Source organism: Taeniopygia guttata, chromosome 1A (genome assembly GCF_048771995.1).
Source record: "Taeniopygia guttata chromosome 1A, bTaeGut7.mat, whole genome shotgun sequence".
Taxonomy (NCBI): Eukaryota; Metazoa; Chordata; class Aves; order Passeriformes; family Estrildidae; genus Taeniopygia; species Taeniopygia guttata.
In genome coordinates, this window is record NC_133025.1 from 59,353,733 (window position 1) to 59,379,244 (window position 25,512).

Here is a 25,512-nt window from a genome sequence, read left to right on the forward strand (position 1 = left end):
AGGAGGGGAAAGGGAAGGGAAGCCCCGCTAGGGAAACCTCCTGCCCGAAAAAGGGGCAAAGAAAGGCGGACAGCGCTTACTTCTCGTGCCTGGCGTTCTCCTGGATGGCGCTCAGCATCCCCGGGGGCGCGGGGGAGACGCCCTGCTGGAGCCGGCATGTGGCCAGGTGCCGGTGATGCTCGTCCTGCAGGCGGGCATCTTCGTGGTACAACTTGGCCACTTGCTGCTCCAGCTCGTCGATCCTCCGCTTCTGCTTCTCCAGCAGCTCCTGCTGCGTCTCGATAATCTTGTTCAGCTCCTTCAGGTACTCGGCCGCCTTGCTGGGGTTCTCGGCGGGGCTCTCCATGGCCGCCCCGCACCGCCGCGGCGCGGGGGGGGCAGGCGCCGGCCAGCGCGCTCCGCTGGCAACTTAAGCGAGAGGGGAGGAATAAATACCCGGCGGAAAGCGGCGCCCCGCGGCCCCGCGCGTCCCCTCCTAGAGCCGCGGCTGCCCGGGCGGGCGGCGGCCCCGCGCCGCCGTTGCTGCCGCTCGGCCCCCGCCGTCCAGCGAGGGCAGGGCCGCCGGCCGGGGGAGCCGGAGCCGCCCGGAGCCGCCCGGGCCCCGCCGCGCGGGCGCACGGCGCTGTCCCCGCTGCCGTCCCGCCCTGCCCAAGCCGCAGCCCGGCTCGCCCGTCGTCTGGCAGCGCCCGCGCCCCCCGCCGCGCTCGGAGCCGGGCATGGGCAGGGGCGCGGGCCGTCCCTGCGCCGGGCCCGCCGCTCCCCGCCTCCCCCGCCGCCGTCGGGATGCGCTTAAATAACGGCGGCCGCTCCTCCGGGGGGCCGGCGGGGGCTCGGCGAGCGCCCCATCCCCGCGCCCCAAACGCGCAACGCATCCCCGGCTCTGCATCCCATCCCCGCATCTCATCCCAGCATCCCATCCCCGCATCCCATCCCCGCATCCCATCCCCGCATCTCATCCCAGCATCTCATCCCAGCATCCCATCCCAGCATCCCATCCCAGCATCCCATCCCCGCATCCAATCCCCGCATCTCATCCCAGCATCCCATCCCCGCATCCCATCCCCGCATCTCATCCCAGCATCCCATCCTCGCGCCCCATCCCGGCGCGGCTCCGGCGCCGTTCCCCGCGGCGGGAGAGCCCCAGGAGCGGTGCGGGAGCGCTCTCGGGAGCGGGGCCCCGGGGCGGTGCGGGGAGCAGCGCGTAGTGCGCGGAGGCGGGCGGGGACCCGGCCTGTGGGACCAGCGCTGTCCCTGCCACATCTGGGGAGAGGGCTCCGTGGCGGGGGTGGCCCCCGAGTCGGGCGCCCCAGCAGCACGCCCTGAGTCAGGTAGCAGAACCCTCCGCCTCTCCCGTCAGCATCCCTGGCGTTAAAACCTCTGCTGGTGAAACGCTGCTTCGCGGGAAGGCTGCGTCAAGCCAAGAAAAGTTGCTGAGGTTTTGAGTCCTATATCATCCCAAGTGTGTGTTGGGAATGCTTGTGAGAACCGGGAGTAGGAAAGGGAAACGGGGAGATACTGCAGGAAGAAGACAGGAAGCTGAAGACGTGCTTTTCTCCTCCCTTCCTCCTTACACGGAGCTGTGGCGGGCCTGGTCAGTGCAGGTCACTCTGGCCCCTCTTGGAGGCACAGGTCACCTCGGGTCTGGAGCCCAGCTGGAGTCAGGAGAGGCTGCGCTCAGCGGTGCCTCTGGAGTTGATAATCTCTCTCGGATTCCCGTGTGGCTCATGTGCCACTTCCCAAACAGCACAGAGAAACCCACCTCTGCCTTTAGTGTGCTTTGAGAAAGCCCAGTTCAAACCTGCTTAGTTTTCTAGTGAGGGAATTTGTCTTTCTCCACAGGCTGCAGAACCCAGGAGTAGGTTGCCAAGTGTGGACAGTTGGATGTTTTCCTTTCAGTGACCACTGGGGCTTTGGGGTCCTGTGTAAATCCATGGGGCAGAGGGTGAAGGGTGCTGGGATCAGGTGGCAGTGCTGGCTGCTGGAAGGTGCCAGGATCCTTGTCCGCAAGCTGCAGTTGAGTGCATTCTGCAATTCCTGAACCAGAGGTTCTCACCTGCCTCTCCCATCAAGTGGGTTTGTTTTTTGGGGTCCTTTATTTCTTTCTCTTTGTCTTCCACAAATCCAGGGAAAAACACGCATTTTATTTCAGTTCTTCTCCTCACCTAATCCCCTAGCTGCTCATCTGGAGGTCTCTTGCTACCCCTGATAATGAAGAAGTCTTTTCAGGGTTACCTAGGGGTTCTGTGGGGTGAGAGCTCATGGATGAAGTGCTGCTTGTGGCCAGGGAGCAATGGAATGGCAAGCAGCTGGCTCTCTGGGTAGAGAGGTCTCATTTCTAGCTAAGGGAACCTATTTCTGGCTCTGATCCACAAACTGGATCAGGTCCAGGCAGTTCTCCCTGGACTGCCCACACTGGTAAATGCAGCTGCCTCAGCCCCTAATTTTTCTTTTTTTCAGACTCCATTGATGATGTGCCTTATGACCTCCTGGAATGCCATGGCAAAAGGAACCTTCTTTTCAGCTGCAGGGGTGGCACCTTCATCATGTGCTGCCCTTCTGGAGCAGGAGCTGCTGGCACATCAGCCATTGATCTGAGGGAAGGAAGCAGGGTGCACAGGAGAGCATTTCTTAGAGCCAGAGGCCATGGAACAGGCTGGATGCAAGCTTGGGGAGACAAAGTGAAGTTGACCTCATATTAAAATCCTCTGTGGCCTATGGGGAAACAGCAAATCTCTCTCTGCAAAGCCTAAGACAGGAATATGCCAGCACCCATCATGCTGATGTCTCCCTGTCTTGTTTCCAGACAAACCTCCTGTTAAACCTGCCAGAGTTGCCAAGATGACCAGAAAAGGGAGGGCCTTTCAGACAAATCCTCTTCCCCTTGAAGACCTCTCTGAGCTCCCCAGCTCCTTCTGATCTCTGCCCCATCCTTGACTTTCCACCCCTCTCCCTGCCCCAGGAGCCATTGCTGGGAAGGAGTTACGAGCTTTGGGAACTGGGAGCTTCAAGACTGAAGACTTCCAGCAGGAGCCCCAGTTCCCAGATGTACCCAGTACATCTGTAAATTTCCCTCACAACTGTTATTTGCTAAATGGAGCAGTCCCAGCAGTGCTGTATTTCATCCCAGCATTTATTTAGCCTTATTTTTTGTGTTGTACAATGTAGCTGCTTCAGTGAGGCCCTGTGGTCCCCCCACCTTCCCCTGCCTGGCCTGGCTGTCCCCAGGGCACCTTGCTGAACTCTCCCGTGGTGCTGCTGACTCCTGGGCTTGTGTCACATGTCCTTTCTAGGGGATGATTTTATTCAGCAAACTGCCGGTGCAGGACAGCAAAGCTGCAGAGATGAGCCCAGATGTCAGCAGAGAACCTGGGTGTGCTGAGGCAGGACATGCAGGCCAAAACTGCCCCAGGGTCACCCCATTCCAGTCAGGAATGTGGTATCAGGGCTACCAAACCGTGAAGTGTGACAGCCCCTCTATGCATCCCTGTGGGATGAGGAGGACAAGGCAGGGGAATGTGTGAATGGGGAGGGAAGAGTTTCCAGGTGTTCTGGATGAGGTGTGGTAGAGCCAGGGCAGCCTACCTGTGCACCTCAGGTGAAGTGCTGTGGGAGGGACCTTCACACAAAGCCTTGGGTTTTCCCACTGCTTTCCCAGGTGCAGCAGAATGTCAGAGAAGGAATCAAGGCACGGAGGGTTTCCAGTGAAGAAGACACTGGGAGGAGTTGGACATGTGCTCTTCCATTCATAAAAAGAGGAAAACCAGGGGCCAGAGAGAGGGATGAGGAATTTCCAAAGCCTGCCAATCCCTGGTGACTGCCCTCCCTACCCTCCCAGAGCCTCTGGCACAGATCCCAAAGCTGTGGGGCAGATCATGTTTGAACAGACAAAAGGATGACTAGAATTTAGAAACTATACAGATTTTGAAAATCTTCTGAGCAGATCTGAAAGTTTCCAAAGAAAATAAGGCAGTCTTATGCATTTATTTTTGTCTTTATTTTTGACAAATTCTTTTGTAGCATTGCCTTCAAAGTTTGCATATTCACTACTGTCTCCAAATGCTCAGCTACAATTTTTACCCTGTAGAAAAAGAAAAAAAAAGAAATATGGCAAATATCTTTTTATGGACTAATCAGTTCAAGTCCCAAAATCATCAGCAGCAACATTTAAATATAACAAAGGTAAATTCTCTGTTACCTATTGTGGAGTGTGGTGGAAGAAGAGGAAGGGGAAAAAAACCCTAAATTATGAGTTCTCCAGAAAAGCTTTCAACTCTGAGCACTCTGCAGCGAAGCAAAAGAGAGGCTTTTCCACAGCTCTTTATACTGTAAATATATGTATTTATAAAGTCCCTTGAGACTGGCTAGTGCTGATTGGAGCAATAAGGAATAGTTGTTAGAGGGTGGATAAAAAAGATGCATGTGTTTGAGTTGACTCACAGCCACCTCTAATTTTACATAACTTGGAAAGCATTTCTATATAAGCCCAGATATCTACAGAAATATCAAGATCTGGTTTTACTTTGCATTAATTATTATTACTTCATAAAGCAGCCAAATTAATGACAGAGTTGCCACACAGGCTTACCATACTTATGCTTTCTCAATAAAATTTGAAGGTGAAGCAAAGATGCAATCCACATTCATTTGGGGATTAGGGACAAAATATTCACTCATTACCAATCCTAATTTTTATTGTATGTTATTAAAAGATTATTTTTTTTAGCTGTTGTTTGGTTTATTTTGTGGTTTCTTATTCAGATCCATCAGCAACCCCACATTGTCTCTCTCACCACAAGGCTCCTTTCAATGCCAAAGAGGTTGATTAAAAGTTGAATTCCTGGCTGGTACTCACATTTCCAGTGTTAAGACATCTCATTCAGTCTGATCCTTTTTCCCCTGGCTGTCTTTGCTCACTTTTATCCTTAGTATAAGGATAAAATATCCTTAGTATAAGGATAAGGAGGTCTGTAGAATGACCCCTGCATCACAGTCAGATCCTGTGAAGAGCAAAAAGTGATTTTGTAGGGCAGAACCACCTAATGTGATGTAGGTGTCATCTATAAGTGACAGCTTGAAAGTGCAGTATCTGTGTTTCATTAAACAGAAACATAATAAAGGCAGAAATTATTATCCACAGAGGAAAATCTCTGAGAAATCCGAAGGACCCATTTGTGATGGCATGATGTGTTCTCCCATGGCAGGCCGTTCCTGCACCATTAATTAGAAGATAATAAAATCAGAGTTAGACATGAGTTATCTTTTCTTTCCTCCTGCAAAACCTTTAAAGCTATTTTCCTGTTTCTCTTTGTAGTTTGGCTCCACATTAAATTTTTATCCCATAATGCAGGCAAGATCAGGCCCAAGATCATGAAAGGTCAAAACATAACCGATTAAAATAGTTATGCAAGTGCTCTGTAGGTCCTTCTTTACAGTTTGTTCTAACAGGAGAACCAGAGAAAGTTGTGTTGTACCTAAACAATGAGTGGAAAATTAGTGACTCCTACAACTGCAGCAGTCAATACCCAACAGACTCTTCCTCTGGGAACACAGATAGAAATACTTAAGATTTGCGACGTGGCTGTTCCAAAATCATTAACCACAGATTTCTCCTACTGGCAGCTGGGCTACTTGATTTTATTTCATTCTTCTGTCTCTTCTTCCAGATGCTATTGTCCTCTGGCACTTATACACATAGGACTTCTCTTTCAGGGAGACTTACCAGCCTATGAAGTAAATGGATTATTGGAACTGAAAATCAACAAGATATTTTTGTATTCTTGAAACAAAACTGCTACACCTGAAACATGCCTGGGACAAATGTTATTTCCTGGGGTGCAATCCACCCTCTTTAGTACATTCTGCATGGTACTGTGGAGAATATATGGGATTATCTGTGTTCACTAGGTAATTCTTTCCTGGAATTGACCCCATGCAGAGAATGACAGCCTGAACTCAGATATTAAACTGTGCTTTAGGGTTATTCATCAAATCTCTCTCTTCTCCGTGTGTGTTGGGTGTGTATTTTTCGGGATCTCACCAGAGTCTTACATTCCCATTTGAGTGACCCCATACTGATTTTAGAGGAAGCATTTACTCTAATGTAAATAAGTTCTGAGAAGTGATTTAAATGCCCAAATTGATTTGCAGGAACTTTTAGTATATGGGTATGAGTTTAAGGAAATGTAATGAATCTGTGCAAGTCACACAGATTTAAACCTGTCTGTCAGCTAGCTGTGGTGTGCGCAACTGGAGGATAACCCCAGCTGAAATAAAATAATGCCACTTTTTAATACTAAAATCACAGTGTTAAAGAGTTTTATTCCTGACTTTCAGTGGCAAAAGCACAATTCTAAAATCTCTTATGGGGGTACTCTGCAGAACAGGAGTCCACTGACTATTTGCCCACTTCCGTTTGGGGTTTTTCCATCATTTTATTCTGCTTGCTACCTGAGAACATTCCTTAATGCTACCTGGAGTGAAGATAAATAATTTTCCCTGTTGATGTCCAGATCATCACAATTAAAAACCAGTTGACATTGATCTATTGCCTCTCAGATTTGAAGGCCCCTTTTTATGGACCATGAAGAAGTAAACAGACTCTAGGTTTTGCCAAGACACTGCTAATCCTGTACATAATCAGCCTTGGCTTTATGTTCCTCTGCTGCCAGACACTTCCCCTGCTTCTGCTACTGTGTCTTACAGTCTGCTGAAACACTCCCACTTTAACCCACACTGGTGTCTGTACCCATATTTCATTTCTGGGTCCCACCATCAATGCGACTCTGCTGCAGAGGAACCTGAGACAAAGGAGTGTGCATTGATGCAGTCCCCACGTGCACTTGGGTATAAAGTTGGGACAAAGATCATTCTTACCCACAAATTTACATGTAGTTTCCCCTACTTCTTCTTCCTATGGTTTGTCCTTCCATATCTTGTCCTTAATCAGAAAGATTAAAAGAAAAACAACAGTAACAAATCCCAAACCAACCAAGAATCAGACACTTTCTTTTGTCACATCTGCTGCAGCAAATAAGGATTTAGCATTCAAATTATTTCTTTGGGTAAGATGTATTTGAGAGGTGGGCCCACCAAGTGGTCAGAGCATCATTCTCAGCACAGATCAATGTTATCCACTACCAGGAGATATTCCCATTGTGTTTGGGGGAAGGCTCAATAACCAAGGGCTGGCATAGGTGCCGGTTTTCATTTCATTTTATGAAATCCTAATCAAATTTAGTGATGCAAAGTGATACCTCTCCCTGCAGCCCATCCTTCCCTTTACCACAGTTTTGAGTCATACCAACCTCCCTCCCACTGTGGCAAAAAAAAATCACTTTTTCCCCTTCCACCATTTCATAGAATCATCAAGTCATTGAATATCTCAGGTTGGAATGGACCCATAATGCTCAACCAGTCCAACTCCCTGCTCCTTGAAAAAGTTGTCAGTGAATGGAGAACAGACACACTCCAGACAAAGTTTGTTAGAGAGACCCTCCTGTCCAGTCAGCAAGTACAGAAAGGACATTTTGGTTTTCTAAACTCTTCAGAGAAGAACCTGGATGCAGCTGCATCCCAGCTCAGCCCCAGACTCGTCAGTTTATGTCTAAAGGGTTACAGAGGTGTAAGTGAGCCTGTACGTAACTTTGTCCCGTGGGATTAAATATGGCAAAGCAAATATAATTAGATAAATAAAATCAGGTATTTATTTAAATTTGTTGCAATGATTAAGCAAAATAACTTGTTCAGAATTATTTGCTACATAGCACAGATAGTCATAACTACTAGTGTAGTATACTGCACTATTTTTGAAGGTATAGAGAAGCAATTATATTAAATCTAGCAAAACAATTATTAAGTAGAGATTGATGTTACCCATGCAACAGCCATGAGCAAACCTATTTGGCTCAGCCCTTAAGTGACCATAAGGGGCTTCCCTACTCAAGGCAGGGATCTTCACACACCTTAGAGAGGTATGCTAGAAAGTCTCACCCTGCAAAATTAGGACTGCCCTTCTACAGCACAACATGATTGGCTGCCAGTCTAATACATTTTTAGATTTTGTATTGTCAGCTTTATTCAGCAAAATATGCTCTGCTGCTGAAAAAGGTGTTAGAAGCTCTTTGGCTTCTTCCATGTGACACTTGTGACTCTCACTTCCATGTGAAGGCCTGGACATCCCTGCTGCTCCTGCCCTCAGATCAGGGAGTATCCGTTTGCATGGTCTTGGAAATGATAGAACTTTACAAATACCTTTTCTAATTAATTATTTTAATTAAGTTTTCTAATTATTTGTTTGAATTAATCATAAGCAGTGCAGCTTTCCACTCTGTCATATGTTACTGTAGCCAACATTCAGCAAGATTTGTCATAAGCTGCTACAGTGGGAACACACCTTGGGAAAATTTCTGAACTTTTATGTTTTGCTACAACAGCTGTAATCAACCTTGATATGCTTCAATGGTCTCAGACCTGGAAGAGGGATTTATTGCTGAAGCTGGACACAAGGAATGCAGAATTTATGAACCATGAGGCCATTGTGCAGAAACCTGAGATAAAGAGGGTAGAACTAACAAAGACAATTCAGCAATTGTACTGTAATCCCATTGTCCTGGTTTCAGCTACGGTAGAGTTAATTTCTTCTTTAATTTCTTCTTTAATTTCTTCTTTAATTTCTTCTTTAGCTGTCACAGTGCTGTGTTTTGGATTTGGAATGAGAATGGTGTTGATAATACACGGAAGTTTTGGGTTTTGCTAAGTCATGTTTATTCTAAATCAAGGATTTTTTGTTTCCTCATCTTCTGCTCTGCCAGTAAGGAGGTTCACAAAAGAAACTGGGAGAGAGCACAGCTGGGACAGGTGACCCGAACTGCCCCAAGGGACATCCACACCCTAGAATATCATGCCTGGTATATAAACTGTGAGGAGCTGCCCAGAAGGGCAGCTGATCTTGGTTTGGGAAGGGGGCTCTGGGATCAGTTAGCAGGTGGTGTGTAATTGCATTGTGCATCACTTGTTTGGTCCCTTTACATTATCATTATTAATTACTACTATTGTAGTACTTTACTTTCTTTTCAAATATGAAACTGTCTTTAATTAAATACACGAGCTTTACTTCAAATCTCCTCCCCATTCCCCCAGTGTCGGAGAAGAAGAGGTGGTTGAGCAAGCAGCTGCAAGGTGTTTAATTTCCATCGAGGCTTAAAACACGACACCTCTCTCTAGCTGGGAAAAAGATAATAAAAAGACTGAAAATATGGACTAATTAGCATGAGAAGCAAGAAGTCAATAACCAGTAGAAGGCAGAAAACTAATTAATGAAGAGCAATTCATAGCCAATGACATTAATTTCTTCGTTTGCTAAAATATATAAATAGTGCAAAGCTTTGAAAGACCATATACGTGTGCTTTCTGATACCAAAAGAAGCATTAAAGAGCTTAATCTTTATCTTATCCTGATGTTTTCAGTGACAGTGGTAGGTGTGATAGTTTGGTCAAGCTGCTCTCAGTGTTCTTTAACACTACAAAAAGGAGACCCTCATTGCTCAAGCCATTCCTGGCAAGGTGCAAAGAGCTGGAGATGCTGTGTCCCTGCTCAGGCAGTGTCATGCTGCAGGGGGACCCCTGAGCACCCCCTGACTGACAGCCATCCCTCGAGACTGTAAAATCCCTGTCCCTCTCTTTAACACGACAGACTTACCTGGAAAAGCTTTTCGCGATGATGCAGTCCGCTAGAGACGCAGACTACAGCTGTCCGCAGAGAAGCGGCGGTTGCCGGCGTCTTTCTGCCGAAGCCGCGCTTTGCAGCCTACAACTGCGGTTCAGTTCAGCGGTGCACGTAGTAGCCGCTTCTTCGCCTCCGGCAGCCGGGGAGAGCGGTTGGCTTCTGAGAGGCGAAGAACGAAGGCGACTTGTGTGCGCAGCCTTGGCACTGCTACAGGACGGTGGCTGCAGCTGCCTGCGCTTTCAATTCACCGCTGGCATGCTTACGGCAAGTGTTCCAGGACGACTCTCCTGGGTTTTGACTTGGTCCTGATGCAGACGAATCTGAAGAATTCTTGTTCGTGCCCTGAGCTTCCGAGATGCAAAGAACTCGATGGCAGCTGCAGAAAAGAAGGGCTGCGCTGAGTTGCTCGGGAAGCAAGGACATAGACAGCGCCTTGTGTTTCGGAGTGAGCAGCTGCTGGTTTTTTGCAATTGCCTTCACTGTGCACTGAATGCCAGGGTGAGCTGTGCACTCTAGTGCAACGAGCGGGGCAGCAGAAAACAGAGAGCACGGACGTCTGACAGCAGTTTGAAGCTTGCCTAGGAAAGAGTAGTGTTTTTGGAGTGTTAAGCAAATCCATGTTTCTGGGCAAGGGCGGGATGCGTGCACTTTGCTGGCAAGCTTTATCCCTGCGAGACACGCTGGAAAAGCTTTTCGCTATGATGCAGTCCGCTAGAGACGCAGACTACGGCTGTCCGCAGCTGTCCGCAGGGAAGCGCCGGTTGCCGGCGTCTTTCTGCCGAAGCCGCGCTTTGCAGCCTACAAGTGCGGTTCACGTCAGCGGTGCACCTAGTAGCCGCTTCTTCGCCTCCGGCAGCCGGGGAGAGCGGTTGGCTTCTGAGAGGCGAAGAACGAAGCCGGCTTGTGTGTGCAGCCTTGGCACTGCTAGAGGACGGTGGCTGCAGCTGCTTACCCTTTCAATTCACCGCTGGCATGCTTCTGGCAGGGGCTCCAGGACGACTCTGTTCGGTTTTGACTTGGTCCTGATGCAGACGAATCTGGAGAATTCTTGTTCGTGCCCTGAGCTTCCGAGATGCAGAGAAGTCGATGGCAGCTGCAGAAAAGAAGGGCTGCGCTGAGTTGCTCGGGAAGCAAGGACATAGACAGCGCCTTGTGTTTGGGAGTGAGGAGCTGCTGGTTTTTTGCAATTGCCTTCATTATGCACTAAATGCCAGGGTGAGCTGTGGACGCTAGTGCAACGAGCAGGGCAGCAGAAAACAGAGAGCACGGACGTCTGACAGCAGTTTGAAGCTTGCCTAGGAAAGAGTAGTGTTTTTGGAGTGTTCAGCAAATCCATGTTTCTGGGCAAGGGCGGGATGCGTGCAGTGTGCTGGCAAGCTTTCTCCCTGCGAGACACGCTGGAAAAGCTTTTCGCCATGATGCAGACCGCTAGAGACCCAGAAAACGGCTGTCCGCTGCTGTCCGCAGGGAAGCGGCGGTTGCCGGCGTCTTTCTGCCGAAGCCGCGCTTTGCAGCTTACAAGTGCGGTTCACGTCAGCGGTGCACCTAGCAGCCGCTTCTTCCCCTCCGGCAGCCGGGGAGAGCGGTTGGCTTCTGAGAGGCGAAGAACGAAGGCGACTTGTGTGCGCAGCCTTGGCACAGCTAGAGGACGGCGGCTGAAGCTGCCTGCGCTTTCAATTCACCGCTGGCATGATTCTGGCAAGTGTTCCAGGACGACTTTCCTGGGTTTCGACTTGGTCCTGATGCAGACGAATCTGGAGAATTCTTGTTCGTGCCCTGAGCTTCCGAGATGCAGAGAAGAAGGGCTGCGCAGAGTTGCTCGGGAAGCAAGGACATAGACAGCGCCTTGTGTTTGGGAGTGAGCAGCTGCTGGTTTTTTGCAGTTGACTTCGCTGTGCACTGAATGTCAGGTGGAGCTGTGCACTCTAGTGCAACGAGCAGGGCAGCAGAAAACAGAGAGCACGGACGTCTGACAGCAGTTTGAAGCTTGCCTAGGAAAGAGCAGTGTTTTAGGAGTGTTCAGCAAATATATGTTTCTGGGCAAGGGCGGGATGCGTGCACTCTGCTGGCAAGCTTTCTCCCTGCGAGACACGCTGGAAAAGCTTTTCGCCATGATACAGTCCGCAAGAGACGCAGACTTCGGCTCTCCGCACCTGTCCGCAGGGAAAGCGGCGGTTCCCGGCGTGTTTCTGCCGAAGCCGCGCTTTGCAGCCAACAAGTGCGGTTCAGTTCAGCGGTGCACCTAGTAGCCACTTCTTCGTCTCCGGCAGCCGGGGAGAGCGGTTGGCTTCTGAGAGGCGAAGAACGAAGGCGGCTTGTGTGCGCAGCCTTGGCACTGCTAGAGGATGAGGGCTGCAGCTGCCTGCGCTTTCAATTCACCTCTGGCATGCATCTGGCAGGCGCTCCAGGAAGACTCTCTTGGGTTTTGACTTGGTCCTGATGCAGACGAATCTGGAGAATTCTTGTTCGTGCCCTGAGCTTCCGAGATGCAGAGAAGTCGATGGCACCTGCAGAAAAGTAGGGCTGCGCAGAGTTGCTCGGGAAGCAAGGACATAGACAGCGCCTTGTGTTTCAGAGTGAGCAGCTGCTGGTTTTTTGCAGTTGACTTCGCTGTGCACTGAATGTCAGGTGGAGCTGTGCACTCTTCTACAACGAGCAGGGCAGTCGAAAACACAGAGCACGGACGTCTGACAGCAGTTTGAAGCTTGCCTAGGAAAGACTAGTGTTTTTGGAGTGTTTAGCAAATCCATGGTTCTGGGCAAGGGCGGGATGCGTGCACTGTGCTGGCAAGCTTTGTCCCTGCGAGACACGCTGGAATAGCTTTTCGCCATGATGCAGTCCGCTAGAGACGCAGACTACGGCGGTCCGCAGGGAAGCGGCGGTTGCCGGCGTCTTTCTGCCGAAGCCGCGCTTTGCAGCCTACAAGTGCGGTTCAGTTCAGCGATGCACCTAGTAGCCGCTTCTTCGCCTCCGGCTGCCGGGGAGAGCGGTTGGCTTCTGAGAGGCGAAGAACGAAGGCGACTTGTGTGCGCAGCCTTGGCACTGCTAGAGGACGGTGGCTGCAGCTGCCTGTGCTTTCAATTCACCGCTGGCATGATTCTGGCAAGTGTTCCAGGACCACTTTCCAGGGTTTTGACTTGGTCCTGATGCAGACGTCCTGGAGAATTCTTGTTCGTGCCCTGAGCTTCCGAGATGCAGAGAAGGACTGCGCTGAGTTGCTCGGGAAGCAAGGACATAGACAGCGCCTCGTGTTTGCGAGTGAGCAGCTGCTGTTTTTTTGCAATTGCCTTCACTGTGCACTGAATGCCAGGGTGAGCTGTGCACTCTAGTGCAACGAGCAGGGCAGCAGAAAACTGAGAGCACGGACGTCTGACAGCAGTTTGAAGCTTGCCTAGGAAAGAGTAGTGTTTTTGGAGTGTTCAGCAAATCCATGTTTCTGGGCAAGGGCGGGATGTGTGCACTGTGCTGGCAAGCTTTGTCCCTGCGAGACACGCTGGAAAAGCTTTTCGCCATGATGCAGTCCGCTAGAGACGCAGACTACGGCTGTCCGCAGCTGTCCGCAGGGAAGCGGCGGTTGCCGGCTTCTTTCTGCCGAAGCCGCGCTTTGCAGCCTACAAGTGCGGTTCAGTTCAGCGGTGCACGTAGTAGCCGCTTCTTCGCCTCCGGCAGCCGGGGAGAGCGGTTGGCTTCTGAGAGGCGAAGAACGAAGGCGGCTTGTGTATGCAGCCTTGGCACTGCTAGAGGACGGCGGCTGCAGCTGCCTGCGCTTTCCGTTCACCGCTGGCATGCTTCTGGCAGGGGCTCCAGGACGACTCTCCTGGGTTTTGAATTGGTCCTGATGCAGACGAATCTGGAGAATTCTTGTTCGTGCCCTGAGTTTCCGAGATGCAGAGAAGTCGATGGCAGCTGCAGAAAAGAAGGGCTGCGCTGAGTTGCTCGGGAAGCAAGGACATAGACAGCGCCTTGTGTTTGGGAGTGAGCAGCTGCTGGTTTTTTGCAATTGCCTTCACTGTGCACTGTATGCCAGGGTGAGCTGTGCACTCTAGTGCAACGAGCAGGGCAGCAGAAAACAGAGAGCACGGACGTCTGACAGCAGTTTGAAGCTTGCCTAGGAAAGAGTAGTGTTTTTGGAGGGTTCAACAAATCCATGTTTCTGGGCAAGGGCGGGATGTGTGCACTGTGCTGGCAAGCTTTCTCCCTGCGAGACACGCTGGAAAAGCTTTTCGCCATGATGCAGTCCGCTAGAGACGCAGACAAGGGCTGTCCGCAGCTGTCCGCAGGGAAGCGCCGGTTGCCGGCGTGTTTCTGCCGAAGCCGCGCTTTGCAGCCTACAAGTGCGGTTCATTTTAGCGGTGCACCTAGTAGCCGCTTCTTCCCCTCTGGCAGCCGGGGAGAGCGGTTGGCTTCTGAGAGGCGAAGAACGAAGGCGGCTTGTGTGTGCAGCCTTGGCACGGCTAGAGGACGAGGGCTGCAGCGTCCTGCGCTTTCAATTCAACTCTGGCATGCTTCTGTCAGGAGCTCCAGGACGACTCTGTTCGGTTTTGACTTGGTCCTGATGCAGACGTCCTGGAGAATTCTTGTTCGTGCCCTGAGCTTCCGAGATGCAAAGAACTCGATGGCAGCTGCAGAAAAGAAGGCCTGCGCTGAGTTTCTCGGGAAGCACGGACATAGACAGCGCCTTGTGTTTGGGAGTGAGCAGCTGCTGGTTTTTTGCAATTGCCTTCACTGTGCACTGAATGCCAGGGTGAGCTGTGCATTCTACTGCGGCGAGCAGGGCAGCAGAAAACAGAGAGCACGGACGTCTGACAGCAGTTTGAAGTTTGCCTAGGAAAGAGTAGTGTTTTTGGAGTGTTCAGCAAATCCATGTTTCTTGGCAAGGGCGGGATGCGTGCACTGTGCTGGCAAGCTTTCTCCCTGCGAGATATTCTGGAAAAGCTTTTCGCCATGATGCAGTCCGCTAGAGACGCAGACTACAGCTGTCCGCAGCTGTCCGCAGGGAAGCGGCGGTTGCCGGCGTCTTTCTGCCGAAGCCGCGCTTTGCAGCTTACAAGTGCGGTTCACGTCAGCGGTGCACCTAGTAGCCGCTTCTTCGTCTCCGGCAGCCGGGGAGAGCGGTTGGCTTCTGAGAGGCGAAGAACGAAGGCGGCTTGTGTGTGCAGCCTTGGCACTGCTAGAGGACGGCGGCTGCAGCTGCCTGCGCTTTCCATTCACCGCTGGCATGCTTCTGGCAGGGGCTCCAGGACGACTCTCCTGGGTTTTAAATTGGTCCTGATGCAGACGAATCTGGAGAATTCTTGTTCATGCCCTGAGTTTCCGAGACGCAGAGAAGTCGATGGCAGCTGCAGAAAAGAAGGGCTGCGCTGAGTTGCTCGGGAAGCAAGGACATAGACAGCGCCTTGTGTTTGGGAGTGAGCAGCTGCTGGTTTTTTGCAATTGCCTTCACTGTGCACTGTATGCCAGGGTGAGCTGTGCACTCTAGTGCAACGAGCAGGGCAGCAGAAAACAGAGAGCACGGACGTCTGACAGCAGTTTGAAGCTTGCCTAGGAAAGAGTAGTGTTTTTGGAGTGTTCAGCAAATCCATGTTTCTTTGCAAGGGCAGGATGTGTGCACTCTGCTGGCAAGCTTTCTCCCTGCGAGACACGCTGGAAAAGCTTTTCGCCATGATGCAGTCCGCTAGAGACGCAGACTACGGCTGTCCGCAGCTGTCCGCAGGGAAGCGGCGGTTGCCGGCGTGTTTCTGCCGAAGCCGCGCTTTGCAGCCTACAAGTGCGGTTCATTTTAGCGGTGCACGTAGCAGCCGCTTCTTCGCCTCCGGCAGCCTGGGAGAGCGGTTGTCTTCTGAGAGGCGAAGAACGAAGCCGGTTTGTGTGTGCAGCCTTGGCACGGCTAGAGGACGAGGGCTGCAGCTCCCTGCACTTTCAATTCACCTCTGGCATGCATATGGCAGGCGCTCCAGGAAGACTCTCCTGGGTTTTGACTTGGTCCTGATGCAGACGAATCTGGAGAATTCTTGTTCGTGCCCCGAGCTTCCGAGATGCAGAGAAGTCGATGGCACCTGCAGAAAAGTAGGGCTGCGCTGAGTTGCTCGGGAAGCAAGGACATAGACAGCGCCTTGTGTTTGGGAGTGAGCAGCTGCTGGTTTTTTGCAGTTGACTTCGCTGTGCACTGAATGTCAGGTGGAGCTGTGCACTCTTCTACAACGAGCAGGGCAGTAGAAAACACAGAGCACGGACGTCTGACAGCAGTTTGAAGCTTGCCTAGGAAAGAGTAGTGTTTTTGGAGTGTTCAGCAAATCCATGGTTCTGGGCAAGGGCGGGATGCGTGCACTGTGCTGGCAAGCTTTGTCCCTGCGAGACACGCTGGAATAGCTTTTCGCTATGATGCAGTCCGCTAGAGATGCAGACTACGGCTGTCCGCAGGGAAGCGGCGGTTGCCGGCGTGTTTCTGCCGAAGCCGCGCTTTGCAGCGAACAAGTGCGGTTCAGTTCAGCGGTGCACCTAGTAGCCGCGTCTTCGCCTCCGGCAGCCGGGGAGAGCGGTTGGCTTCTGAGAGGCGAAGAACGAAGGCGACTTGTGTGCGCAGCCTTGGCACTGCTAGAGGACAGTGGCTGCAGCTGCCTGCCCTTTCAATTCACCGCTGGCATGATTCTGGCAAGTGTTCCAGGACCACTTTCCAGGCTTTTGACTTGGTCCTGATGCAGACGTCCTGGAGAATTCTTGTTCGTGCCCTGAGCTTCCGAGATGCAGAGAAGAAGTACTACGCTGAGTTGCTCGGGAAGCAAGGACATAGACAGCGCCTCGTGTTTGCGAGTGAGGAGCTGCTGTTTTTTTGCAATTCCTTTCACCGTGCACTGAATGCCAGGGTGAGCTGTGCACTCTAGTGCAACGAGCAGGGCAGCAGAAAACAGAGAGCACGGACGTCTGACAGCAGTTTGAAGCTTGCCTAGGAAAGAGTAGTGTTTTTGGAGTGTTCAGCAAATCCATGTTTCTGGGCAAGGGCGGGATGTGTGCACTGTGCTGGCAAGCTTTCTCCCTGCGAGACACGCTGGAAAAGCTTTTCGCCATGATGCAGTCCGCTAGAGACGCAGACAAGGGCTGTCCGCAGCTGTCCGCAGGGAAGCGCCGGTTGCCGTCGTCTTTCTGCCGAAGCCGCGCTTTGCGGCCTACAAGTGCGGTTCAGTTCAGCGGTGCACGTAGTAGCCGCTTCTTCGCCTCCGGCAGCCGGGGAGAGCGGTTGGCTTCTGAGAGGCGAAGAACGAAGGCGGCTCTTTGCGCAGCCTTGCACTGCTAGAGGATGAGGGCTGCAGCGTCCTGCGCTTTCCATTCACCGCTGGCATGCTTCTGGCAGGTGTTCCAGGACGACTCTGTTCGCTTTTGACTTGGTCCTGATGCAGACGTCCTGGAGAATTCTTGTTCGTGCCCTGAGCTTCCGAGATGCAGAGAAGTCGATGGCAGCTGCAGAAAAGTAGGGCTGCGCTGAGTTGCTCGGGAAGCAAGGACATAGACACAGCGCCTTGTGTTTGGGAGTGAGCAGCTGCTGATTTTTTGCAATTGCCTTCACTGTGCACTGAATGCCAGGGTGAGCTGTGCACTCTAGTGCAACGAGCAGGGCAGCAGAAAACAGAGAGCACGGACGTCTGACAGCAGTTTGAAGCTTGCCTAGGAAAGAGTAGTGTTTTTGGAGTGTTCAGCAAATCCATGTTTCTGGGCAAGGGCGGGATGTGTGCACTGTGCTGGCAAGCTTTCTCCCTGCGAGACACGCTGGAAAAGCTTTTCGCCATGATGCAGTCCGCTAGAGACGCAGACTACGGCTGTCCGCAGCTGTCCGCAGGGAAGCGCCGGTTGCCGGCGTGTTTCTGCCAAAACCGCGCTTTGCAGCCTACAAGTGCGGTTCAGTTCAGCGGTGCACCTAGTAGCCGCTTCTTCGCCTCCGGCAGCCGGGGAGAGCGGTTGGCTTCTGAGAGGCGAAGAACGAAGCGGCTTGTGTGCGCAGCCTTGGCTCAGCTAGAGGACGGTGGCTGCAGCTGCCAACCCTTTCAATTCACCGCTGGCATGCTTCTGGCAAGTGTTTCAGGACGACTTTCCTGGGTTTTGACTTGGTCCTGATGCAGACGTCCTCGAGAATTCTTGTTCGTGCCCTGAGATTCCGAGATGCAGAGAAGTCGATGGCAGCTGCAGAAAAGTAGGGCTGCGCTGAGTTTCTCGGGAAGCACGGACATAGACAGCGCCTTGTGTTTGGGAGTGAGCAGCTGCTGGTTTTTTGCAATTGCCTTCACTGTGCACTGAATGCCAGGGTGAGCTGTGCACTCTAGTGCAACGAGCAGGGCAGCAGAAAACAGAGAGCACGGACGTCTGACAGCAGTTTGAAGCTTGCCTAGGAAAGAGTAGTTTTTTTGGAGTGTTCAGCAAATCCATGTTTCTGGGCAAGGGCGGGATGTGTGCACTGTGCTGGCAAGCTTTCTCCCTGCGAGACACGCTGGAAAAGCTTTTCGCCATGATGCAGTCCGCTAGAGACTCAGACTACGGCTGTCCGCAGCTGTCCGCAGGGAAGCGGCGGTTGCCGGCGTCTTTCTGCCGAAGCCGCGCTTTGCAGCCTACAAGTGCGGTTCAGTTCAGCGGTGCACGTAGTAGCCGCTTCTTCGCCTCCGGCAGCCGGGGAGAGCGGTTGGCTTCTGAGAGGCGAAGAACGAAGCCGGCTTGTGTGTGCAGCCTTGGCACTGCTAGAGGACGGTGGCTGCAGCTGCTTACCCTTTCAATTCACCGCTGGCATGCTTCTGGCAGGGGCTCCAGGACGACTCTGTTCGGTTTTGACTTGGTCCTGATGCAGACGAATCTGGAGAATTCTTGTTCGTGGCCTGAGCTTCCGAGATGCAGAGAAGTCGATGGGAGCTGCAGAAAAGAAGGGCTGCGCTGAGTTGCTCGGGAAGCAAGGACATAGACAGCGCCTTGTGTTTGGGAGTGAGCAGCTGCTGGTTTTTTGCAATTGCCTTCACTGTGCACTGTATGCCAGGGTGAGCTGTGGACGCTAGTGCAACGAGCAGGGCAGCAGAAAACAGAGAGCACGGACGTCTGACAGCAGTTTGAAGCTTGCCTAGGAAAGAGTAGTGTTTTTGGAGTGTTCAGCAAATCCATGTTTCTGGGCAAGGGCGGGATGCGTGCACTGTGCTGGCAAGCTTTGTCCCTGCGAGACACGCTGGAAAAGCTTTTCGCCATGATGCAGTCCGCTAGAGACTCAGACTACGGCTGTCCGCAGCTGTCCGCAGGGAAGCGGCGGTTGCCGGCGTCTTTCTGCCGAAGCCGCGCTTTGCAGCCTACAAGTGCGGTTCAGTTCAGCGGTGCACCTAGTAGCCGCTTCTTCGTCTCCGGCAGCAGGGGAGAGCGGTTGGCTTCTGAGAGGCGAAGAACGAAGGCGGCTTGTGTGTGCAGCCTTGGCACGGCTAGCGGACGAGGGCTGCAGCTGCCTGCGCTTTCAATTCACCTCTGGCATGCTTCTGGCAGGAGCTCCAGGACGACTCTCCTGGGTTTTGACTTGGTCCTGATGCAGACGAATCTGGAGAATTCTTGTTCGTGCCCTGAGATTCCGAGATGCAGAGAAGTCGATGGCAGGTGCAGAGAAGAAGGGCTGCGCTGAGTTGCTCGGGAAGCAAGGACATAGACAGCGCCTTGCGTTTGGGAGTGAGCAGCTGCTGGTTTTTTGCAGTTGCCTTCACTGTGCACTGAATGCCAGGGTGAGCTGTGCACACTAGTGCAACGAGCAGGGCAGGAGAAAACACAGAGCACGGACGTCTGACAGCAGTTTGAAGCTTGCCTAGGAAAGAGTAGTGTTTTTGGAGTGTTCAGCAAATCCATGTTTCTGGGCAAGGGCGGGATGCGTGCAGTGTGCTGGCAAGCTTTCTCCCTGCGAGACACGCTGGAAAAGCTTTTCGCCATGATGCAGACCGCTAGAGACCCAGAAAACGGCTGTCCGCAGCTGTCCGCAGGGAAGCGGCGGTTGCCGGCGTCTTTCAGCCGAAGCCGCGCTTTGCAGCTTACAAGTGCGGTTCACGTCAGCGGTGCACCTAGCAGCCGCTTCTTCTCCTCCGGCAGCCGGGGAGAGCGGTTGGCTTCTGAGAGGCGAAGAACGAAGGCGACTTGTGTGCGCAGCCTTGGCACAGCTAGAGGACGGCGCCTGAAGCTGCCTGCCCTTTCAATTCACCGCTGGCATGATTCTGGCAAGTGTTCCAGGACGACTTTCCTGGGTTTCGACTTGGTCCTGATGCAGACGAATCTGGAGAATTCTTCTTCGTGCCCTGAGCTTCCGAGATGCAAAGAACTCGATGGCAGCTGCAGAAAAGTAGGGCTGCGCTGAGTTTCTCGGGAATCACGGACATAGACAGCGCCTTGTGTTTGGGAGTGAGCAGCTGCTGGTTTTTTGCAGTTGACTTCGCTGTGCACTGAATGTCAGGTGGAGCTGTGCACTCCTCTACAACGAGCAGGGCAGCAGAAAACAGAGAGCACGGACGTCTGACAGCAGTTTGAAGCTTGCCTAGGAAAGAGCAGTGTTTTAGGAGTGTTCAGCAAATCCATGTTTCTGGGCAAGGGCGGGATGCGTGCAGTGTGCTGGCAAGCTTTCTCCCTGCGAGACACGCTGGAAAAGCTTTTCGCCATGATGCAGTCCGCTAGAGACGCAGACTTCGGCTCTCCGCAGCTGTCCGCACGGAAAGCGGCGGTTCCCGGCGTGTTTCTGCCGAAGCCGCGCTTTGCAGCCAACAAGTGCGGTTCAGTTCAGCGGTGCACCTAGTAGCCACTTCTTCGTCTCCGGCAGCCGGGGAGAGCGGTTGGCTTCTGAGAGGCGAAGAACGAAGGCGGCTTGTGTGCGCAGCCTTGGCACTGCTAGAGGATGAGGGCTGCAGCTGCCTGCGCTTTCAATTCACCTCTGGCATGCATCTGGCAGGCGCTCCAGGAAGACTCTCTTGGGTTTTGACTTGGTCCTGATGCAGACGAATCTGGAGAATTCTTGTTCGTGCCCTGAGCTTCCGAGTTGCAGAGAAGTCGATGGCACCTGCAGAAAAGTAGGGCTGCGCAGAGTTGCTCGGGAAGCAAGGACATAGACAGCGCCTTGTGTTTGGGAGTGAGCAGCTGCTGATTTTTTGCAATTGCCTTCACTGTGCACTGAATGCCAGGGTGAGCTGTGCACTCTAGTGCAACGAGCAGGGCAGCAGAAAACAGAGAGCACGGACGTCTGACAGCAGTTTGAAGCTTGCCTAGGAAAGAGTAGTGTTTTTGGAGTGTTCAGCAAATCCATGTTTCTGGGCAAGGGCGGGATGCGTGCACTTTGCTGGCAAGCTTTATCCCTGCGAGACACGCTGGAAAAGCTTTTCGCTATGATGCAGTCCGCTAGAGACGCAGACAAGGGCTGTCCGCAGGGAAGCGGCGGTTGCCGGCGTCTTTCTGCCGAAGCCGCGCTTTGCAGCCTACAAGTGCGGTTCAGTTCAGCGGTGCACCTAGTAGCCGCTTCTTCGCCTCCGGCAGCCGGGGAGAGCGGTTGGCTTCTGAGAGGCGAAGAACGAAGCCGGCTTGTGTGTGCAGCCTTGGCACTGCTAGAGGACGGTGGCTGCAGCTGCTTACCTATTCAATTCACCGCTGGCATGCTTCTGGCAGGGGCTCCAGGACCACTCTGTTCGGTTTTGACTTGGTGCTGATGCAGACGAATCTGGAGAATTCTTGTTCGTGCCCTGAGCTTCCGAGATGCAGAGAAGTCGATGGCAGCTGCAGAAAAGAAGGGCTGCGCTGAGTTGCTCGGGAAGCAAGGACATAGACAGCGCCTTGTGTTTGGGAGTGAGGAGCTGCTGGTTTTTTGCAATTGCCTTCATTATGCTCTAAATGCCAGGGTGAGCTGTGGACGCTAGTGCAACGAGCAGGGCAGCAGAAAACAGAGAGCACGGACGTCTGACAGCAGTTTGAAGCTTGCCTAGGAAAGAGTAGTGTTTTTGGAGTGTTCAGCAAATCCATGTTTCTGGGCAAGGGCGGGATGCGTGCAGTGTGCTGGCAAGCTTTGTCCCTGCGAGACACGCTGGAAAAGCTTTTCGCCATGATGCAGTCCGCTAGAGACTCAGACTACGGCTGTCCGCAGCTGTCCGCAGGGAAGCGGCTGTTGCCGGCGTCTTTCTGCCGAAGCCGCGCTTTGCAGCCTACAAGTGCGGTTCAGTTCAGCGGTGCACCTAGTAGCCGCTTCTTCGCCTCCGGCAGCAGGGGAGAGCGGTTGGCTTCTGAGAGGCGAAGAACGAAGGCGGCTTGTGTGTGCAGCCTTGGCACGGCTAGCGGACGAGGGCTGCAGCTGCCTGCGCTTTCAATTCACCTCTGGCATGCTTCTGGCAGGAGCTCCAGGACGACTCTCCTGGGTTTTGACTTGGTCCTGATGCAGACGAATCTGGAGAATTCTTGTTCGTGCCCTGAGCTTCCGAGATGCAGAGAAGTCGATGGCAGGTGCAGAGAAGAAGGGCTGCGCTGAGTTGCTCAGGAAGCAAGGACATAGACAGCGCCTTGCGTTTGGGAGTGAGCAGCTGCTGGTTTTTTGCAGTTGCCTTCACCGTGCACTGAATGGCAGGGTGAGCTGTGCACACTAGTGCAACGAGCAGGGCAGCAGAAAACACAGAGCACGGACGTCTGACAGCAGTTTGAAGCTTGCCTAGGAAAGAGTAGTGTTTTTGGAGTGTTCAGCAAATCCATGTTTCTGGGCAAGGGCGGGATGCGTGCAGTGTGCTGGCAAGCTTTCTCCCTGCGAGACACGCTGGAAAAGCTTTTCGCCATGATGCAGACCGCTAGAGACCCAGAAAACGGCTGTCCGCAGCTGTCCGCAGGGAAGCGGCGGTTGCCGGCGTCTTTCTGCCGAAGCCGCGCTTTGCAGCTTACAAGTGCGGTTCACGTCAGCGGTGCACCTAGCAGCCGCTTCTTCCCCTCCGGCAGCCGGGGAGAGCGGTTGGCTTCTGAGAGGCGAAGAACGAAGGCGACTTGTGTGCGCAGCCTTGGCACAGCTAGAGGACGGCGGCTGAAGCTGCCTGCGCTTTCAATTCACCGCTGGCATGATTCTGGCAAGTGTTCCAGGACGACTTTCCTGGGTTTCGACTTGGTCCTGATGCAGACGAATCTGGAGAATTCTTGTTCGTGCCCTGAGCTTCCGAGATGCAGAGAAGAAGGGCTGCGCAGAGTTGCTCGGGAAGCAAGGACATAGACAGCGCCTTGTGTTTGGGAGTGAGCAGCTGCTGGTTTTTTGCAGTTGACTTCGCTGTGCACTGAATGTCAGGGTGAGCTGTGCACTCTAGTGCAATGAGCAGGGCAGCAGAAAACAGAGAGCACGGACGTCTGACAGCAGTTTGAAGCTTGCCTAGGAAAGAGCAGTTTTTTAGGAGTGTTCAGCAAATATATGTTTCTGGGCAAGGGCGGGATGCGTGCAGTGTGCTGGCAAGCTTTCTCCCTGCGAGACACGCTGGAATAGCTTTTCGCCATGATGCAGTCCGCTAGAGACGCAGACTACGGCGGTCCGCAGGGAAGCGGCGGTTGCCGGCGTCTTTCAGCCGAAGCCGCGCTTTGCAGCCTACAAGTGCGGTTCAGTTCAGCGATGCACCTAGTAGCCGCTTCTTCGCCTCCGGCAGCCGGGGAGAGCGGTTGGCTTCTGAGAGGCGAAGAACGAAGGCGACTTGTGTGCGCAGCCTTGGCACTGCTAGAGGACGGTGGCTGCAGCTGCCTGTGCTTTCAATTCACCGCTGGCATGATTCTGGCAAGTGTTCCAGGACCACTTTCCAGGGTTTTGACTTGGTCCTGATGCAGACGTCCTGGAGAATTCTTGTTCGTGCCCTGAGCTTCCGAGATGCAGAGAAGGACTGCGCTGAGTTTCTCGGGAAGCAAGGACATAGACAGCGCCTTGTGTTTGGGAGTGAGCAGCTGCTGGTTTTTTGCAATTGCCTTCACTGTGCACTGTATGCCAGGGTGAGCTGTGCACTCTAGTGCAACGAGCAGGGCAGCAGAAAACAGAGAGCACGGACGTCTGACAGCAGTTTGAAGCTTGCCTAGGAAAGAGTAGTGTTTTTGGAGTGTTCAGCAAATCCATGTTTCTTTGCAAGGGCAGGATGTGTGCACTCTGCTGGCAAGCTTTCTCCCTGCGAGACACGCTGGAAAAGCTTTTCGCCATGATGCAGTCCGCTAGAGACGAAGACTACGGCTCTCCGCAGCTGTCCGCAGGGAAGCGGAGGTTGCCGGCGTGTTTCTGCCGAAGCCGCGCTTTGCAGCCTACAAGTGCGGTTCATTTTAGCGGTGCACGTAGCAGCCGCTTCTTCGCCTCCGGCAGCCTGGGAGAGCGGTTGTCTTCTGAGAGGCGAAGAACGAAGCCGGTTTGTGTGTGCAGCCTTGGCACGGCTAGGGGACGAGGACTGCAGCTGCCTGCGCTTTCAATTCACCTCTGGCATGCATCTGGCAGGCGCTCCAGGAAGACTCTCCTGGGTTTTGACTTGGTCCTGATGCAGACGAATCTGGAGAATTCTTGTTCGTGCCCCGAGCTTCCGAGATGCAGAGAACTCGATGGCACCTGCAGAAAAGTAGGGCTGTGCTGAGTTGCTCGGGAAGCAAGGACATAGACAGCGCCTTGTGTTTGGGAGTGAGCAGCTGCTGGTTTTTTGCAGTTGACTTCGCTGTGCACTGAATGTCAGGGTGAGCTGTGCACTCTTTTACAACGAGCAGGGCAGTAGAAAACACAGAGCACGGACGTATGACAGCAGTTTGAAGCTTGCCTAGGAAAGAGTAGTGTTTTTGGAGTGTTCAGCAAATCCATGGTTCTGGGCAAGGGCGGGATGCGTGCACTGTGCTGGCAAGCTTTGTCCCTGCGAGACACGCTGGAATAGCTTTTCGCTATTATGCAGTCCGCTAGAGATGCAGACTACGGCTGTCCGCAGGGAAGCGGCGGTTGCCGGCGTCTTTCTGCCGAAGCCGCGCTTTGCAGCCAACAAGTGCGGTTCAGTTCAGCGGTGCACCTAGTAGCCGCGTCTTCGCCTCCGGCAGCCGGGGAGAGCGGTTGGCTTCTGAGAGGCGAAGAACGAAGGCGACTTGTGTGCGCAGCCTTGGCACTGCTAGAGGACAGTGGCTGCAGCTGCCTGCCCTTTCGATTTACCGCTGGCATGATTCTGGCAAGTGTTCCAGGACCACTTTCCAGGGTTTTGACTTGGTCCTGATGCAGACGTCCTGGAGAATTCTTGTTCGTGCCCTGAGCTTCCGAGATGCAGAGAAGAAGTACTACGCTGAGTTGCTCGGGAAGCAAGGACATAGACAGCGCCTCGTGTTTGCGAGTGAGGAGCTGCTGTTTTTTTGCAATTCCTTTCACCGTGCACTGAATGCCAGGGTGAGCTGTGCACTCTAGTGCAACGAGCAGGGCAGCAGAAAACAGAGAGCACATCCGTCTGACAGCAGTTTTAAGCTTTCCTAGGAAAGAGTAGTGTTTTTGGAGTGTTCAGCAAATCCATGTTTCTGGGCAAGGGCGGGATGTGTGCACTGTGCTGGCAAGCTTTCTCCCTGCGAGACACGCTGGAAAAGCTTTTCGCCATGATGCAGTCCGCTAGAGACGCAGACAAGGGCTGTCCGCAGCTGTCCGCAGGGAAGCGCCGGTTGCCAGCGTGTTTCTGCCGAAGCCGCGCTTTGCAGCCTACAAGTGCGGTTCAGTTCACCGGTGCACGTAGAAGCCGCTTCTTCGTCTCCGGCAGCCGGGGAGAGCGGTTGGCTTCTGAGAGGCGAAGAACGAAGGCGGCTTGTGTGCGCAGCCTTGC

General features: G+C 53.1%; 1 long non-coding RNA gene across 1 annotated transcript; it reads right to left on the reverse strand.

The window, feature by feature from the left end:
• Positions 1–3,976: 3,976 nt before the first annotated feature.
• LOC116807684 (uncharacterized) lies at positions 3,977–19,984 on the reverse strand. Its single transcript, XR_012053605.1, has 4 exons — positions 9,698–19,984; positions 6,874–6,937; positions 4,853–4,997; positions 3,977–4,078 (listed from the first exon to the last, which is right to left on the reverse strand). It is a non-coding gene; the product is annotated as an uncharacterized lncRNA (long non-coding RNA).
• Between the last annotated feature and the right edge of the window lie 5,528 nt (positions 19,985–25,512).